At 43.0% G+C, this 16842-nt stretch overlaps 1 long non-coding RNA gene across 1 annotated transcript in view; it reads left to right on the forward strand.

Annotated features, from left to right (window-relative positions):
* Window positions 1–16547, forward strand: part of LOC133252485 (uncharacterized) — a 37889-nt gene extending 21342 nt beyond the window's left edge. Inside the window, exons 3-4 of the long non-coding RNA XR_009737950.1 lie at window positions 9840–9952; window positions 16182–16547. This is a non-coding gene — a long non-coding RNA (uncharacterized LOC133252485). The remainder of the gene's footprint in view (window positions 1–9839; window positions 9953–16181) is intronic.
* The last annotated feature ends 295 nt before the right edge of the window (window positions 16548–16842 follow it).

Below are 16842 nucleotides of genomic sequence, written 5' to 3' on the forward strand. Positions count from 1 at the left end.
AGGTCTCCTGCATTGCAGGCAGATTCTTTATCGTCTGAGCCACCAGGGAAGCCCAATTAGCTGTGAGCTGGGGCCAATCACTTGATCTCACCTGGCCTTGGTTTCTACATTTGGATATGGATTAAATTATTCCCAGGCGACCTCAGGGTCTAACATTCTGTGATATAAAGTAATACATCTATCCAAAGGAAGTTAGAGGAATAAGCATAATTGTTTAGATGTTACAGGAAGAGGAAATAGAAGCATGAAGAATTTGCCCGGCAGCAGGCTAAATCAGGTTCATTGTTTGTTAGTCCATTTGGAGTGTAGAGGGGGCTTCCTGGATGGTTCAGCGAGTAAAGAATCCACCTGTAGTGCAGGAGACACAGAAGATTTAGATTCAGTTCCTGGGTTAGGAAGATCCCTTGGAGGACGCAATGGCAACCCACTCCGGTATTCTTGCCTGGAAAATCCAATGGACAGGGAAGCCTGGTGGGCTACAGTCCATGGGGTTACAAAGAGTCAGATATGACTGACTGATTAAGTGCGCGCGTGCGCCGCACACACACACACACACACACATGGTGCAGAGAAGGTACCCTCATCCACACTTGTTTGCCTCCACTTACACAGAGCTGTGTTTTTCTTTCCATTATGTCTATTTGGTTCTGGCTAGGTCATGATTGCTTATCTCAAAGACCAAAGAAAATACCATTAGAACCCATCACCAGAACATCTACATTTCACACAACCCTGAAAGGATACGTTTTTATAGGAAGCAAAGAGATATGTCGCTCTGTAGGAACTGTATGTCACTTTAGGGTGATTAGGCTGACATGCATTTCCCTGATGGAAAACATAATGAACGGGTACCATAACCCTTGACATCAGGATAACGTTGAGGTGGGATTGGAGGTCAAGGTTTAGAAGGATATAATTGAGGTGAGGGGGATAGAACAGCTTTTCTTCTGGAACAGATTCTTCCTTTGTAACTTCAATGTGACTCCTGTATTTTTTAATGCATGCCAGCACATTCACTCATACAGTTAACAGATGTTCATTGAGATCCAGTTGTATGCTAGGCTCCATTGTAAGGGCGAGAAGTAGTGTAGAGAGCAAAATAGCTAAGAGCCCTGCCCTTTCTCCCTTTGCCAGTGTATACTGAATGGGGGAGAGGGACATAATAGGAAAATGGATAAGGTATTTTTCAGGGAATGATCAATACTGTGAAGCCTGTAAGCATATGTGTATGCCTTACTAGGTTCTGATAACTAAAGCCAAAGGGTACAATGATGAATAAAAGCCTCTTGCCCTAGTTTGTAAATTTTAACCATGGGCTCCTTTAGCTGGGGTTGTCTGGAAAGTGAGACCTCAAAAATGAATTTTCAGTCACGCAGAGATGGAGTGGAAAGAGCAATGTTCCAAGGAGGCAGCATGTTCAAGACATATAAAGAAGGCTACTGTGGCTGGAATGTCTCAAGGACAGGAGAGTGTAACAGAAGGTGAGGCTGAAGCCTGAGTCAGGGGCTTAGAATAATCCGGGCCTTGTAAGTCAGATCAGAGGGTGAACGTTTGACTTCTTATTTCTTTACTGTGGTAAGCCATTGGAGGGTTTTGAGGAGGGACATTCTGTGACTTTACTTTTCATTTTAGAAGTTTACTCTGGCAGTTGTGTAGGGAATAGACCCAGGGACGCGTGAGGGGAAGCGGGAGCTCTGTTAAAAGCTGAGAGGTTATGGAGGCCTGGTGCGGGGGAGGAATATGGAGAAGTTGAATTTGAGACCTGTTCTGAAGGCAGGACAACAGGGCAAGCTGACTGATGGCATGTGGGGTGTTAGAAAGAGAGGAGTCGAAGGACAAAAGCCCCTGCATTGGGTGCACAGAGTCCTAACCACTGGACCCCAGCACTGTGCTCCTGGAGCCTGGAACTGTGTTCTTCACTAAGCACTGGTAGAATGAATGAATACCATAGCTGTTGATAGGGTTAGGGTCTAGGCCTAGATCAAGTGCCCTGCCTCAAAGGAGGGCTTTCTCCCTTTTGCCTGACAGATGTCTTCTCCACTTGGGGCCCGCTGGGATTTTACCACTATACACACTGAACTGCAATATAAAATGGTATTTCGCTTTTCAGCACCCTAAATGGACCCTTTCCACAGAGTCAGCTGATGCTGAAGTAGGTCAGAACAGGGCATGTGTCTGTGATCTGTATAGGGCATATAACCCTGTTACGACCTGTGGTAAATTGTCTGCAAAGATGGCTGGGACTTCCCTCGTAGTCCAGTGGTTAAGAAACTGCTTTGCAATGCAAAGGAAGCAGGTTCAATCCCTGGTCAGGGAACTAAGATCCCACGTGCTACGGAGCAACGAAGCCTACGAGCCACAACTAGAGAGTCTGTGCGCCACAATGAAAGGTCCTGCATGACACAAGGAAGTTCCTGCGTGCTACAACTAAGGTCCACACAGCCAAATCAGTTCATTAAAAAAACAGCTTTTTTTCATGTCTGTGCGTATGTTGCCCATCCCAACAACAGACAGAGTTTGTTCCCCATCCCCTTGAATCTGGTGGCCTTGAGACACGCTCAATAGAAGTTAAAATAACGTCCTATGACTTTGGGCCTGGGACTTAAGAGCCCTTGCAACTTTCAGTTTTAATGCCTTGGGATCTAGACCACCAGGTTTAAGAAGCTTGTAATTCTAAATGATGTGAAACCACAGGGAGAGAGAGAAGCTCAGCCAGCGTCCAGCCATCCCAGCCTCTGCAGCTGAGGTGTGAAACTTGAATCAAGCCGTCTTGGATTCTCCAGCCCAGACAAGGTGTGCCAGCCAGCCAAATGCAGCAGACAAAGGAACCCCGCTCAAATCGCACAATCATGAGAGATAATAAATGGGGCTGTTTTAGGCCACTGCTTTGGGGAGTTATTTGTTATTTAGCAACAGATAGCTAAACTAGAATCTGTTCCAGGATCCATTTTATGGCACAACTTCTAGAAACACACTGTATTTAAAAGCAGAGTGCCTTCAATTTCTAGCAAAACTACAGATGCAATTGTCTCTTGTCTCAGCTGTGTCCATTCTAGGAATCAGTTCCAAAGGTATCCTGGCAAAAATACAGAGAGATATATTGGCTATTAATTTCAGCACTATTTACAATAGCATCAAACTTCAAACACCTCAAATATCTATCAGTAGGGGACTGGATGCATAAGCTATGTAGCATCCATGTGATGGAGTACCGCTGCTGCTACTGCTGCTAAGTCACTTCAGTCGTGTCCGATTCTGTGCGACCCCATAGACGGCAGCCCACCAGGCTCCCCGTCCCTGGGATTCTCCAGGCAAGAACACTGGAGTGGGTTGCCATTTCCTTCTCCAATGCATGAAAGTGAAAAGTGAAAGGGAAGTCACTCAGTCGTGTCCGACTCCTAGTGACCCCATGGACTGCAGCCTACCAGGCTTCTCCATCTAGGCAACTGTAAAAAAGGACACTGACCACCTCTGAAACACTGTGCAGAAACGTGTGTGTGGTATGTTGTGCTACTGTTTAATTATTTTTTTAATGGAAGGATAAAATATAACATTTTCAAAAGAAATTACTGCCTATAAGGGGAGAGAGGAGATAGGGTAAATGATACCACAGGAATATAATCTGCAAACTCCAGACTGTGGGAAGCATTATGAAACACCCGACCCAGTTTCTTCAATAATTAAAGATTTTTTTTAAAGGGTGATAGAATGGGAACCTGGTGATTAAAAAGAGGGACTTAAGAACATATGAACCAATTATAATTTATGAACCTATTTGTATTCTGATTTGAATAATTAAACCCAAAGTTTATGAGACAATGGGAAAATGAGACAATGTTTTGTAATAGCGTATAAGGGAAAAGAATCTGAAAAAAATGTATGCACATATTCACATGTATGAATAACTGCGGTATACCTGAAACCAGCATGACATTTTAAATCAGCTACAGTAAACAATTTTAATTTAATTAAAAAAGAATTTCCTGTGTCATGTTATTCCTTACACTTAGGAGAAGGTTTAAATAACATGTAAATAGTCCCCTTCTTCTCTTCCAAACACGTGTCTTTCGTTCACTCAGTCATTCAGCACTCCTTGGTCGAGGGACTGTGTGAGAGGTTCTGGTGTTGGGGACAGGGTGCTGCCACCCAGAAGGCTGTCAGCATGTGTGCCGGATGCTTACTGCACCGTGGGACAGAAGAGGGCTGTGGCGGAGGCCTGTGCAAGCACAGAGGGAGAGCCTGGGTGCTCTAGTAGGGGTGGGGTAGAAGTTTCAGAAGAGGCAGTGTCTGGGGCATGGTTCTGGAGAATGGGCTTCCCTTGTGGCTCAACTGGTAAAGAATCCGCCTGCAATGAAGGAAACCTGGGTTCCATCCCTGGGTTGGGAAGATCCCCTGGAGAAGGGAAAGGCTACCCACTCCAGTATTCTGTCCTGAAGAATTCCATGGACTGTATAGTCCATGGGGTCGAAAAGATGGACACGACTGAGCGACTTTCACTTCGCTTCACTGTAGAAGAATTGGAATTAGCTTCTTTTGGAGGCAAATGTAACCTGAAGCTTTCCACTTTACAAAATTCTTTTACTTTCAAATACCAAAGTGTCCTCATCTCCTTCCTCCAATTAAACAAATAACGTTGGCCAAAAGATCTGTTCAGGATCCAAATGAACTTTTTGGTTAACCCAGTATGTATGAGTCATCCTCAAAGTGTGTTCCCTGGACCAGCAGTATTGCCATCCCTTGGGAACTTTGAGTCATGCAAACTTTGAGCCCCATCCCAGACCTGCTGAATCTGAGAACCATAGATTCACTTCCATAAAGGCAGCTTGAAGAAGTTAAGAAAGAAACCTGTCCTTTTGTCCAAGTTTTTAAAAATACATGATTATAGGGGAAATTTTGAGTGAATCCAAGATAGAAAAATAATTTAGCATGGCTGAGAGCCTGCCCAAGGAGGGCTTGTGGAGTCCCCAGTGTTCAAAGAGAGAGCCCCAAGTTCCAGGCTGGGCAGCCGCTGTCAGCCACCCAGGAGCACCTGCACACCAGGGAGGTCAGAGACGCGAGAGGACCAGACTGCCAGTCTCCTCCTCTGAGATAGCAGTCCTGAGGCCAAATGCCAGATAAGAAGATTATTCTCGGAGAGGGAGAGTATGTAGGACAAAGGATAATGAGTAATAAAATTGTATGATAAAATTTTTGTGAAAACATGTAGAAACATTTTACTTTTTTCACATGACTACTAGAAAATGTTAAATAGTCTGTGTAGCTCCCCTTTGTGGCTTGTATAATATTCCTCTCAGCACAGGTGGTATGTAAGGTATATATGAAATGGAGGATGGGCAGGATACAAATTTGACTTTTTTTCTCCAGCTCTGGGCAGGAGAGTGGGTGAGCCACAAGTGATCATTTCTTATTCACGTGTCATTTGTACTGGTATCATGAAGATAGCTTGATGATACCAGACATAAAAATCCTGCAGCAAACATCTTTTATATCCATACTCAAAAGCAGTTTTTAAATTCTAGAAAATAGACTTCCCATTGGAAGAGAATGCATCACTTTGTAAAAACTAGGACATACCTCAATATATAGCAAAATAGCCACCCCTACTCCTCCCCTTGACTGCTTCAGACATGGGTCATTAATCAGGACATGTTTTTCCTTCCAGTCTCAAACACAGTGTCAATGTCCTTATCAACTGAGTGGTCTGAGGAGCCATGCAGCTGGTGAGAGATGCAGCCATGGTACAAAGTTAGGTCAAGCTGACTCCAAAGACTGAATCTCTTCTTTATGCCACACAGAGTCCCACTTCATAACTGGGGCACACTTATATTTCTAGTTAAAGTCAATAAATCAATGTCTTATAAATTTGGTTGGTTGGCACAAGTTCACCCTTGAGAGATCACATATCTTTTGATGTGCTGGCAACTAAAAGCTGGCTCTAGCCCAGGAATGGCCTGTGCAGAGCATGGGTACTCTCTTTTCCCTGCAGTTTGACAGACCTTGCCCATCAATTGAAGCACTCTTTTCTGTCAAACCTAAAGAGTAGCCTCACAGTCCTCTTCAATGCTGGGCTCCATGAAGTCACTGCTTTTACTTTTTGGACCGCAGCATTTGGGATCCTAGTTCCCCGACCAGGGATCAAACCCACGCCCCCTGTGTTGGAAGCTCAGTCTTAACCACTGACCACCAGGGAAGTCCTACTGTGTCTGGTCTAGAACCCACCAGGGAGTTTTGGAATGAAATTTACAGCAAAGATAGTAACAGTTGTTACTGTATTAGGATTATTCTGATATTATCTAATGTAGTATCTAATATATCTGAAATATACCTAACATATTTATATATTCAGAATGTTGACATTGCTGCTATTCTGGAAAGTGTACGCTGGACTTCTCTGGCAGTCTAGTGGTTAAGACTTGGAACTTCCATTGCAGGGGGCATGGATTCTATCCCTGGATGGGGAACTAAAATCCCACATTCCATGTGGTGCACCCAATAAAAAGAAAGAAAGAAAGTGTCCACAGCTAGAAGGCAAATTTATAAGTATAAATAAAGGGTGTGGCCAAAAGGTGGTGTCCCAGAAGAAGTACACTGTAAAAATTTCACATTAAAGGAACTCTCAAGGATATTCAACTGAAAGTGCAAAGGATAACATATTGAAAGCTGATCTAAAGTTAGAAAGGGTGTGACATTTGCTAAAGCATAGAAAAGATTCCCTGAAGGGGGGCACTATTCAAACTACTTAATACAGTTTTTACAAAGAGATAAAACATTTTATCAGTGTTTCTGTTTTGAATAACAATCTTTTAAATAAATGTTAGTTTTGCCATTTAAAAAAATTATTGTATTGAAGTATAATTGATTTACAATGTTGTGTTAATTTCTGCTGTACAGCAAAGTGATTCAGTTTTTTTTTAATTTTATTTTATTTTTAAACTTTACATAATTAGTTTTGCCAAATATCAAAATTAATCCGCCACAGGTATGCATGTGTTCCCCATCCTGAACCCTCCTCCCTCCTCCCTCCCCATACCATCCCTCTGGGTCATCCCAGTGCACCAGCCCCAAGCATCCAGTATCGTGCATCGAACCTGGACTGGCAACTTGTTTCTTACATGATATTTTACAAGTTTCAATGTCATTCTCCCAAATCTTCCCACCCTCTCCCTCTCCCACAGAGTCCATAAGACTGTTCTATACATCAGTGTCTCTTTTGCTGTCTCATACACAGGGTTATTGTTACTATCTTTCTAAATTCCATATATATGCGTTAGTATACTGTATTGATGTTTTTCCTTCTGGCTTACTTCACTCTGTATAATAGGCTCCAGTTTCATCCACCTCATTAGAACTGATTCAAATGTATTCTTTTTAATGGCTGAGTAATACTCCATTGTGTATATGTACCAAAGCTTTCTTATCCATTCATCTGCTGATGGACATCTAGGTTGCTTCCATGTCCTGGCTATTATAAACAGTGCTGCGATGAACATTGGGGTACACGTGTCTCTTTCCCTTCTGGTTTCCTCGGTGTGTATGCCCAGCAGTGGGATTGCTGGATCATAAGGCAGTTCTATTTCCAGTTTTTTAAGGAATCTCCACACTGTTCTCCATAGTGGCTGTACTAGTTTGCATTCCCACCAACAGCGTAAGAGGGTTCCCTTTTCTCCACACCCTCTCCAGCATTTATTATTTGTAGACTTTTGGATCGCAGCCATTCTGACTGGTGTGAAATGGTACCTCATAGTGGTTTTGATTTGCATTTCTCTGATAATGAGTGATGTTGAGCATCTTTTCATGTGTTTGTTAGCCATCTGTATGTCTTCTTTGGAGAAATGTCTATTTAGTTCTTTGGCCCATTTTTTGATTGGGTCATTTATTTTTCTGGAGTTGAGCTGTAGGAGTTGCTTGTATATTTTTGAGATTAGTTGTTTGTCAGTTGCTTCATTTGCTATTATTTTCTCCCATTCTGAAGGCTGTCTTTTCACCTTGCTAATAGTTTCCTTTGATGTGCAGAAGCTTTTAAGGTTAATTAGGTCCCATTTGTTTATTTTTGATTTTATTTCCAATATTCTGGGAGGTGGGTCATAGAGGATCCTGCTGTGGTGTATGTCAGAGAGTGTTTTGCCTATGTTCTCCTCTAGGAGGTTTATAGTTTCTGGTCTTACATTTAGATCTTTAATCCATTTTGAGTTTATTTTTGTGTATGGTGTTAGAAAGTGGTCTAGTTTCATTCTTTTACAAGTGGTTGACCAGATTTCCCAGCACCACTTGTTAAAGAGATTGTCTTTAATCCATTGTATAGATTCAGTTTTATATATACTCTTTCTTATGTTCTTTTCCATCATGGTTTATTACAGTATATTCAATAGTTCCTCGCATTATACAGTAGGACCTTGTTATTTGTCCATTCTATATAAAATATTGGGTTGGCCTAAATGTTCATTCGAGTTTTCCCATAAGATGTTACATAAAATGAACGTTTTGGCCAGCTCAATAGGGTTGCATCTGGTAATCGCAATCTCCCAATCCATCCCTCCCCCACACCTCTTCCCCTCTATGTCTGTGAGTCATGTCTGTTTCGTAAGATATATTCATTTGCTTTGTATTTTAGAGTCTCCATATAAGTGATATCATACGGTGTTTGTCTTTCTCTTTCTGACTACTTCACTTGGTATGATCGTCTCCAGGTCCATCCATGCTGCTGCAAATGGCATTATCTCATTCTTCTTCATGACTGAGTAATATTCTATTGCGTCCACTCATTTGTTGATGGACATTTAGGTGTTGTACCTAAATGGACATTTAGGAAATGTCTTGGCTGTTGTAAATAGTGCTGCTGTGAACATAGACGTGATGTGTCTTTTCCTATTTATTTTTAAATTTTCAAAATTAAATTTAAAGTTTTTATTTTATCCTATTCTTAAATTTTTTTATTATTTTAGCATGTGTATTTTTGAATTGTAGTTTTGTTTGGATATAGGCCCACTCCCAGTCCACACTCCCTTCCCCCACTGCCCTCCATGGGGGATTGCTGGATCATATGGCAACTCTATTTTTAGTTTTTCTAAGGACCCGCCATACTGTCTTGCATAATGGCTGCACCATTCCCATCAAAAGTATAAGAGGGTTTCCTTTTATCCACACCCTCTTCAGCACTTGTTATTTGTGGACATTTTAATGTCTTGACTGGGGTGAGGTGCTACCTCATAGTAGCTTTGATTTGCATTTCTCTAATAATTAGCAATTAGCAATGTTGACCATCTTTTCATGTGCCTACTGGCCATCTGTCTTCTTTGGAGAAATGTCTATTTAGGTATTCTGCCCATTTTTTGATGGTGGTGTTTGTTGTTTTGTAGTTGGTTGTATAAGCTGTTTGTACATTTTATAAGCTCAGCCCTTGTCAGTTGCATCATTTGCAATATTTTTTCCCAGTCCATAAGTTGTCTTTTATTTGTTTATGGTTCCCTTTGCTATGCAAAAGCTTTTAAGTTTAATAAGGTCACATTTATTTATTTTTGCTTTTTTTTCCCTATTGCCTTGGGAGACTGACCTAGGAAAACATTGGTATGATTTATGTCAGAGAATGTTTTGCCTATGTTCTCTTCTAGAAGTTTTATGTTGTCATGTCTTATATTCAAGTCTTTAAGCCATCTTGAGTTTATTTTTGTGAATGGTGTGAGGGTGTGTTCTAACTTCATTGATTTACAGTGTTGCTGTTTTTAAACTATCCCTGTACATTTACAAATAAAAGTAAAAATGTTTTAATATTTTGGCAAAAATTGTAATGAAACAATTGTCATTTGTCCTATTATTATTAAGATTACTTTGCTCTGTTTCAGCTTGCATGGTCATTTTTATGCTCCTGAACTACCATGCAATGTGAGGACTGCCTGTATGTTGATAAAACAAGAAGAAATTCAAAATCATAGAACTGTGCTAATGCTTTGGCAGTGTAAGTATATTTTAAAGTCTAATTGGGGTTAGAAAAAAAGATAAAGATGCAGTGACATTGTAGACACATCTGCCAGTGCAAACCTATAACTCACACAGCTATTTCAAAGGTGTGTGATGCATCTGAGACACAGGTGATCTGGATATTCCTTGCCAAAAGGGTGGGAATATGAAAAGGAAAAGATGGAGAGCAAGTGTGAATCACTGTATAATGTCTCATCCCCAGAAAATATGGCGGTCCACGTCAAGCCATCTTTACATTTGCTTCCTAAGGAATGAGTCTGCACCAGTTAATTACAAGGCCAGTGGCTGCGAGTTCTCAGGGCTCCAGCTCCTCTTGCTGGGCATTTCTGCCTTCTACTTGCATGTTGGCTCTGTTTCAGGCTGGCGGCAAGTCAGGACAGCTGTCCCAGGCATCACATCCAAATGCCACATCATCACAGAGGCAGAGAGAGGATGTCTCTTCCAGTGTCTCCTTCTCAGGAGTAAGGAGAAGCCGTCCAGCCTATTGGCCAAAACTGGACCACGTGGCCGCTGTATCAGTCAGGGTTCAGGTGGACAACTAATGCCATTCTATGCATTCTGGATATAAAAGACTTAATACAGAGTTAGGGGTACACATGACTGCTGGGAGAGCTGGGAAGCAGAGTTCAGGAACTGTCCTTGACGATCAGGCAGTTTGAGCCTGACCAGTCTTAGCCTGAAACACCACCTGAGTGTGTGATTCCTCAAGTCTGTACCAGGAAGCTGCTGACAATCTCTCACCTGCTCACATGCATAGCTCCAGCCAGCCCTAGAGGAATAACACCATCCTTTTGCCCCGAATTCCTCTTGTGAGCAATCCTCTGGAACAGACAGAGACAGTGACTCCAGGGAAGCTTGCTTCCAAGACTTAGAAGGGAACTCAGACCATCCAGCACACCTGTCCCTGCACCAGCCCCAGCATGAGGGAACGGTCCTTGAGACTGGCTTAGGAAGGCAGGATTTCCCTTTGATCCGGAGTAGGGAAAAGTCACTCTCCACTGTGTCACATGGGGGAGGCTAACACCCATCCCCCCTCCCGAACCAGTGCTCAACTGAAAAGGAAACCGGGAGGAAAAGCTGTTGGTGAGACAACCAGCCGTGCCTGCTACATGCTGTTCACACCATAATCGTAATTTTCTTTGCAAATAAGCATATTTATTACCCAAATAGCTAGCTATATATTTTAAAGAAATGTGCTCTGTAACATTCACCACCTTACCTGTTATTACCCACACGGTACACTCTCTTGCAAGCTGCTCAAATCCTGTGCTAAATGGTAAAATTATAGCCAGCTGATTGATAATTTATAGTATTACTGCATTCAGTAAAAAGTTAAAGCTCCTCTTAGAAAATTTCTCCACTAGCTTTTCTTCTCCAGATCACCGGCCAGATTTATTTGTCTGCTGCTGCTTTAAATGCCTTGCCAGCACCCTGAGCACATCCTTGATTTAATGAACTTATTTGTGCAGCTCAAATTTACAAGATTGGCCGTGCCCCTTCCTGTGCGCCTCTTCCTGATCAACATTTGACTGTTTTTCTAACATCCCAGTTGATGCCATCCCAGTTTCCTCAGAGACTGTGGGATCAGTTTTCCCCTGAGAAAAGGAACGTGGATGGCTGTGAGTCCCTTTGAAGGCCCCAGGGAAAAAAATGCACGTGTCAAGGATGCTGACTGCTGATTTTCTTACCAGGGCTCTTTACAGTAAATCCTTGCCATCAGTAAGCCCAGAAAACGAACCTTTTTGGTAGAGGAATCAGGAAAATTATGTATGTGCAGGTGCTAGGGAGTGGTTTCTGTTCTAGAAGGGCCTCAGCGTTTCCTCCCACGGGCCTCCTTGGGTGTGCAAGCTGCATATGTATTTATAACTCTGCAGTGAAAAAACTGAACTTTATTAGCAGAGATAACTGTCATAATTCAAGCAACTGCACTCTGTATAGCAACCAGAGACTCTAGGCAGCAGGATAACGTATGTTCTGTCAAACCATGTGCAAGTATAGGTGCCTTATGAGTCACTAACTGGGCACAAACAAGGAAGAGGAAGCTCGGCTCCTATGGGGGGCCCTGGGGGGCCTGCAGAATGTGTCCAAATGCTTCTTCCAGAGAGCTGGCTTGGCCTTGAGGTCAGTGAAGTCATCGTGAATTTTTGCATCCTAGTAGCAGCCTGCTCCAGCATTCTTGCCTGGTCCGGAAAATTCCACGGCCTGGGCAGCATGGTGGGCTACCGTCTACGGGGTCACAGAGAGTTGACAAGACTGAGCGCATACACACGCAGCAGCCTTCCGCAAATGTTTGTTGAGGGAATGAGTGAATGAGGTGTTGACCTACAGATGCGCTGTGGCTCCTGAATTGTCCTCTCTGTGTGTGTACTCCTCCCCTTCCTAGCCAAACGTTTATTCTAAATCAGCAGAGCCACAGCTGTGCCATTGAAAAGCCTCACTCGCAAACACAGTCAGCCAAGCGAGGAGGCTCTAAGCCAGCGACTCTCCATCTAGGCTGCACATGAGCCTCATTTGGCGATGTTTGGAAATCCCAGTGCTCACATTCGAACCTCAGACCAGCCGAAATCAGAAATCTCCAGAGCCGAGACCAAGGCATCGGAACCCGGCCAGTGAGAACCATGGGTCCACGAGGGCATGGAGGCTGGGGGACCCAGAAGACACCCCTCAGCCAAAACCTTTCTAAGTTTAGCTCAGCTTCCAGTATTTTATCCTTTGCACTTGCAGTCAGATATCCTCGAGAGGTCCTTTACTGTGAAACGCTTGCAGTGCTGCATTCCCTGGGGGCTGATGGTGCAGACAGGAAGGAAGGACTTATGATGGGACTTAGCAATTTGTACATCTTTAGAATCTGAGGCGGGGAGGGCATGTCCCATGTCTCAGGAATATGGAATACTTGAAACAACAAAACAATGCCCAAGTTAGTGCCCTACTCTCCAGCCTCCTGGCCGCTGGCACGTGTGCGCTTGGGGCTCTGCCTGCTGCCTGGCGGCTACAGTCCCTAATCATAGCTCCCCCCTACCCCAGGTCTCTCTGGGGCCCTCCTCACTCTCCTGGGGAAGGCTGGGGAAAGGTAGATCAGGGTTGTTTTGGTTTGTAGCCCTCTTTAGAGTGGGGGACGGCTGAGCCGTGACTCAGGGGAAATTCTAAGTTGCTACAAGCTGCAGCAAGCGTGTGTCAGTGGGAGGTGAGAACGACAAACAGAGAGCTGAAAACCGTGCCAGGAACCTGCCTGGTGGATAATCAGAACTTGCCTATAAATAATAATGGAACGATGAACATGTTGGTGAAGTTATTTTCTAAAGCAGTGCATAGGCAAAATGAGTGCTTCTCATGAGCAAAACCTCAAGTGGTTCCAGAAGGCCAAGGAAAAATCCAGAATGCCTATCTGCTGGTGGTGCCTTTATGAACAATTTTGGTGCCTTTATGAACACCAGACAACTGATTTTTCCAGACAACTGAAAGCTACCCTCATTTGATGCCAAGAAACGTGAACTTTTAATTGTGTAAGGGGACTTTTTCTCAAAGGTATTATCTTCTCCTGAGAGGAGATCAACAGAGTGCATAGTCATTCACTGGCTTTTGGGGGTCTGGGAAGCAGAACCCAGATTTCCCTACAATCGCCCTTTTCACCTGGTCTCATGCTGGGGCCCAGGAATGGAGCATGGAACCCAGGCTGAAGGCCATCAGAGTGGCTCGTTTCCCCTGGGTGCCGGCCAGGGACTCTAGTGCACAGGCCTTATGACAATTATTCTCCTTGTTTTGAGCCCTTTCTGGCTTCCAAACACTCAGGTATGTTTTGAATAGATACAATGACTGCAAATCTGGCCTTTGTATAAGTACAGAATACTGAGATGAATGTACTGTTATTTCTTTTAGCGTTCTTAACATTTACTTTGGTTTTTTGAACATCTTCAAAAGACTCATAAAGCTGTTCCTATCCCATGACTTAAGCATACACAATGGAGAAACAGCTCAGGAAAGGGATCTAAAATAATCCATACCCAATTTCAGGCTCATTTCTCAAACTATTTTGTGCAAGGTCTTATTCTGCCTTGGGACCTTAGCCATGACAACTGATGTTACTGATGCACAATTAAAGTAAAATAAAACATCATACCATTTATCCCACAATCAGCTTTTATGAGACTTGCATTGTCATAGACTCTTAAGGGAAAAAAAACAAAATGTGTGTCTGTGGAAAATTTTGTACAAAACTCTGTGTACCTGACTCAGTTGTGAAGCTCCCCCAGGCCTCATGGTTGAGAATTGTGGGTGAAATTAAACCCACTGATGGATTAAGTGCCTACACTTGGTTCATTGCCGAGTTGGTGAAGGGAGGTGGGATGCTGTCAGAAGCTGTCACATCAGGATGTGACAAGGAGGGAAGAAGCTGCCACTCACTCCGGTGGCAGAGATGTGCCGTGTGGGGAAGACGCCAGCCCTGGCAGCCTCACTGGGCCCTGTTCTCAGGGCCCCATTATATTACCCAGAGTGACACACGCGCTTCACAATTACAGCTTTGTGTCATTAGAAAAGTCTATAATTATGGCCACATGGCTTTTTTTTTTTCTCCCAAGGCAGGAAAGTGCTTAATACATTTCAGGAAGCCTTACATTAAAGAATGGTTAGGTCTAGACATTTAAAATGACAAATTTGAATTATCTGGTAAGACCACTAATCTAGGTTTCCCAATTCCAACTAATAGGATAGAAAATTAAAAAGAAGAGTCCCAGCTTTTATTTCCAGTTGTGTTACTAATTAGCTATGTGGTCTGGGAGCCCGGTTTTCATATCTTTAAACTGGAAAGGCCTAGATTTACACTCTCTAGTATAGTGCTACATACAATTATTTAAATTTAAGTTAATTAAAAATAAATAAGATTTAAAATTCAGTTCCCCTCGGGACTTCCCTGGTGGTCCAGTGGTGAAGACTCTGCTCCCAGTGCAGGGGGCCCAGGTTCGATCCCTAGTCAAGAAACTGGATCCCACATGCCACAACCAAGAGTTCGTATGCCACGATTAAGAGTTTGCATGCTGGAACTGGAAGATCCCACATGCCACAACTAAAGATTCCACAGGTTACAACTAAGACCCAGTGCAACCAAATAAAACGTTAAAAAAAATTGAGTACCCCAGACACATTAAAAGTGCACCATACTAGACAGTGCAAATGTAGGCCTTTCCAGTTTCAGTTCAGTTCAGTAGCTCAGTCGTGTCTGACTCTTTGCAATGGACTGCAGCATGCCAGGCTCCCTGTCCCTCACTATCTCCCAGAGCTTGCTCAAACTCATGTCCATTAAGTCGGTGATGCCATCCAACCATCTCATCCTCTGTCGCCCCTTCTCCTCCTGCCTTCAATCTTTCCCAGCATCAGGGTCTTTTCAAATGAGTCAGTTTTTTGCATCAGGTGGCCAAAGTATTGGAGTTTCAGCTTCAGCATCAGTCCTTCCAATGAATATTCAGAACTGATTTCCTTTAGGATGGACTGGTTTGATCTCCTTGCAGTCCAAGGGACTTTCTAGTTTAAAGGTATGAAAACCGAGCTCCCAGACCACATAGCTAGTTAATAGCACAACTGGAAATAAAAGCTGGGACTCCTCTTTTTTATTTTCTATCCTATTACATGAGTTGGGTGGCCATGATATTGGAGAGTGCAGATGTAGAACATTTCCATCATCACTGAAAATTCTATTGGTCTGCCCTGCTTTAGATCCTGAAGGTAAAATATGTTTCACATCTTGTGCCCCTGCGTGTTGATGGATAATGATGATGGAAAATGTCCCAGGCTATCTGCTCAGGTTGTGAGCCATCCTGGCTCTGAGAACTGCTCCCCGGTCCACTGGACTGGGCACAGCATAGATGCTTTGAAAGCTGTCACTTCTTTTAGACTATGGCTGACCGGGCCAGCAGTGGTCACCTGATCCAAGTACAGTCCCTTGGACCCTCTCTCATGGGAATTTGGTGCTAAGATTCAGATATAGCCTCTAAACACGACTACGTTGAGTCTGAGTGACCACATGATCTCAAGCAGCTAGAAATGCAGAGAAAGCCTGACTGCAGACATAAAATAGTGAGGGAAGCATGCAAAAACCCAGACATCAAGGACTTTCAAGTTCCTGGTTGCTCAGGCCCAGCTGCATTCTTACAGTTGAGTTTGGGGAGATATCTTTGTATGTTTGTATGAAATTTCTCTCTTTTTGGCTCCAGGGTGGCTCAAGTTGGTTTCCATTACCTGTAACTGAAGAATCTACTATCTAAACCAAGAGTTGTTTCTGAGAATTGAGAAGAACTCTAAAGCTCTATTCAGACACAGCGGAAGAATGTAGTGATTGATTGACGATGTCTGCCATGGGTACGGATTGGGGAAGTGGAAGCATCTGTGCTAAATATTGGCCAACTCTGATGAGCTAATTTCTGGAAAGCTCTTCAGCTCTCAAATTCTTTTTGTTTCTCTGATGAATACTTATGGATTTTTCTTCTGGTAACGCTGGATGAACAGCATATTTTTGCTTCACATCCTTATGTTTTCTATTAACTGTTTCCATTGGTGAAATAAAGTTTAATGACACTTTACTACCTTAGAGAAATAATAAATTGGAGCTATTAAGCATCAAAGTCTCCAAGCTTTACATAAAATGTGAGCTCTAAATCCAATAAAATTTTAGCAAACTTTTATTGGATTTAGAAAAACATCTACTTCTGCTTCATTGACTATACTAAAGCCTTGGACTGTGTGGATCACAACAAATTGTGGAACATTCTTAAAGAGATGGGAATACCAGACCACCTTACCTGCCTCCTGAGAAACCTATATTCAGGTTAACAAGCAACAGTTAGAATCAGACATGGAACAACAGACTGGTTCAAA

This window comes from Bos javanicus, chromosome 1, assembly GCF_032452875.1.
Source record: "Bos javanicus breed banteng chromosome 1, ARS-OSU_banteng_1.0, whole genome shotgun sequence".
NCBI lineage: Eukaryota > Metazoa > Chordata > Mammalia > Artiodactyla > Bovidae > Bos > Bos javanicus.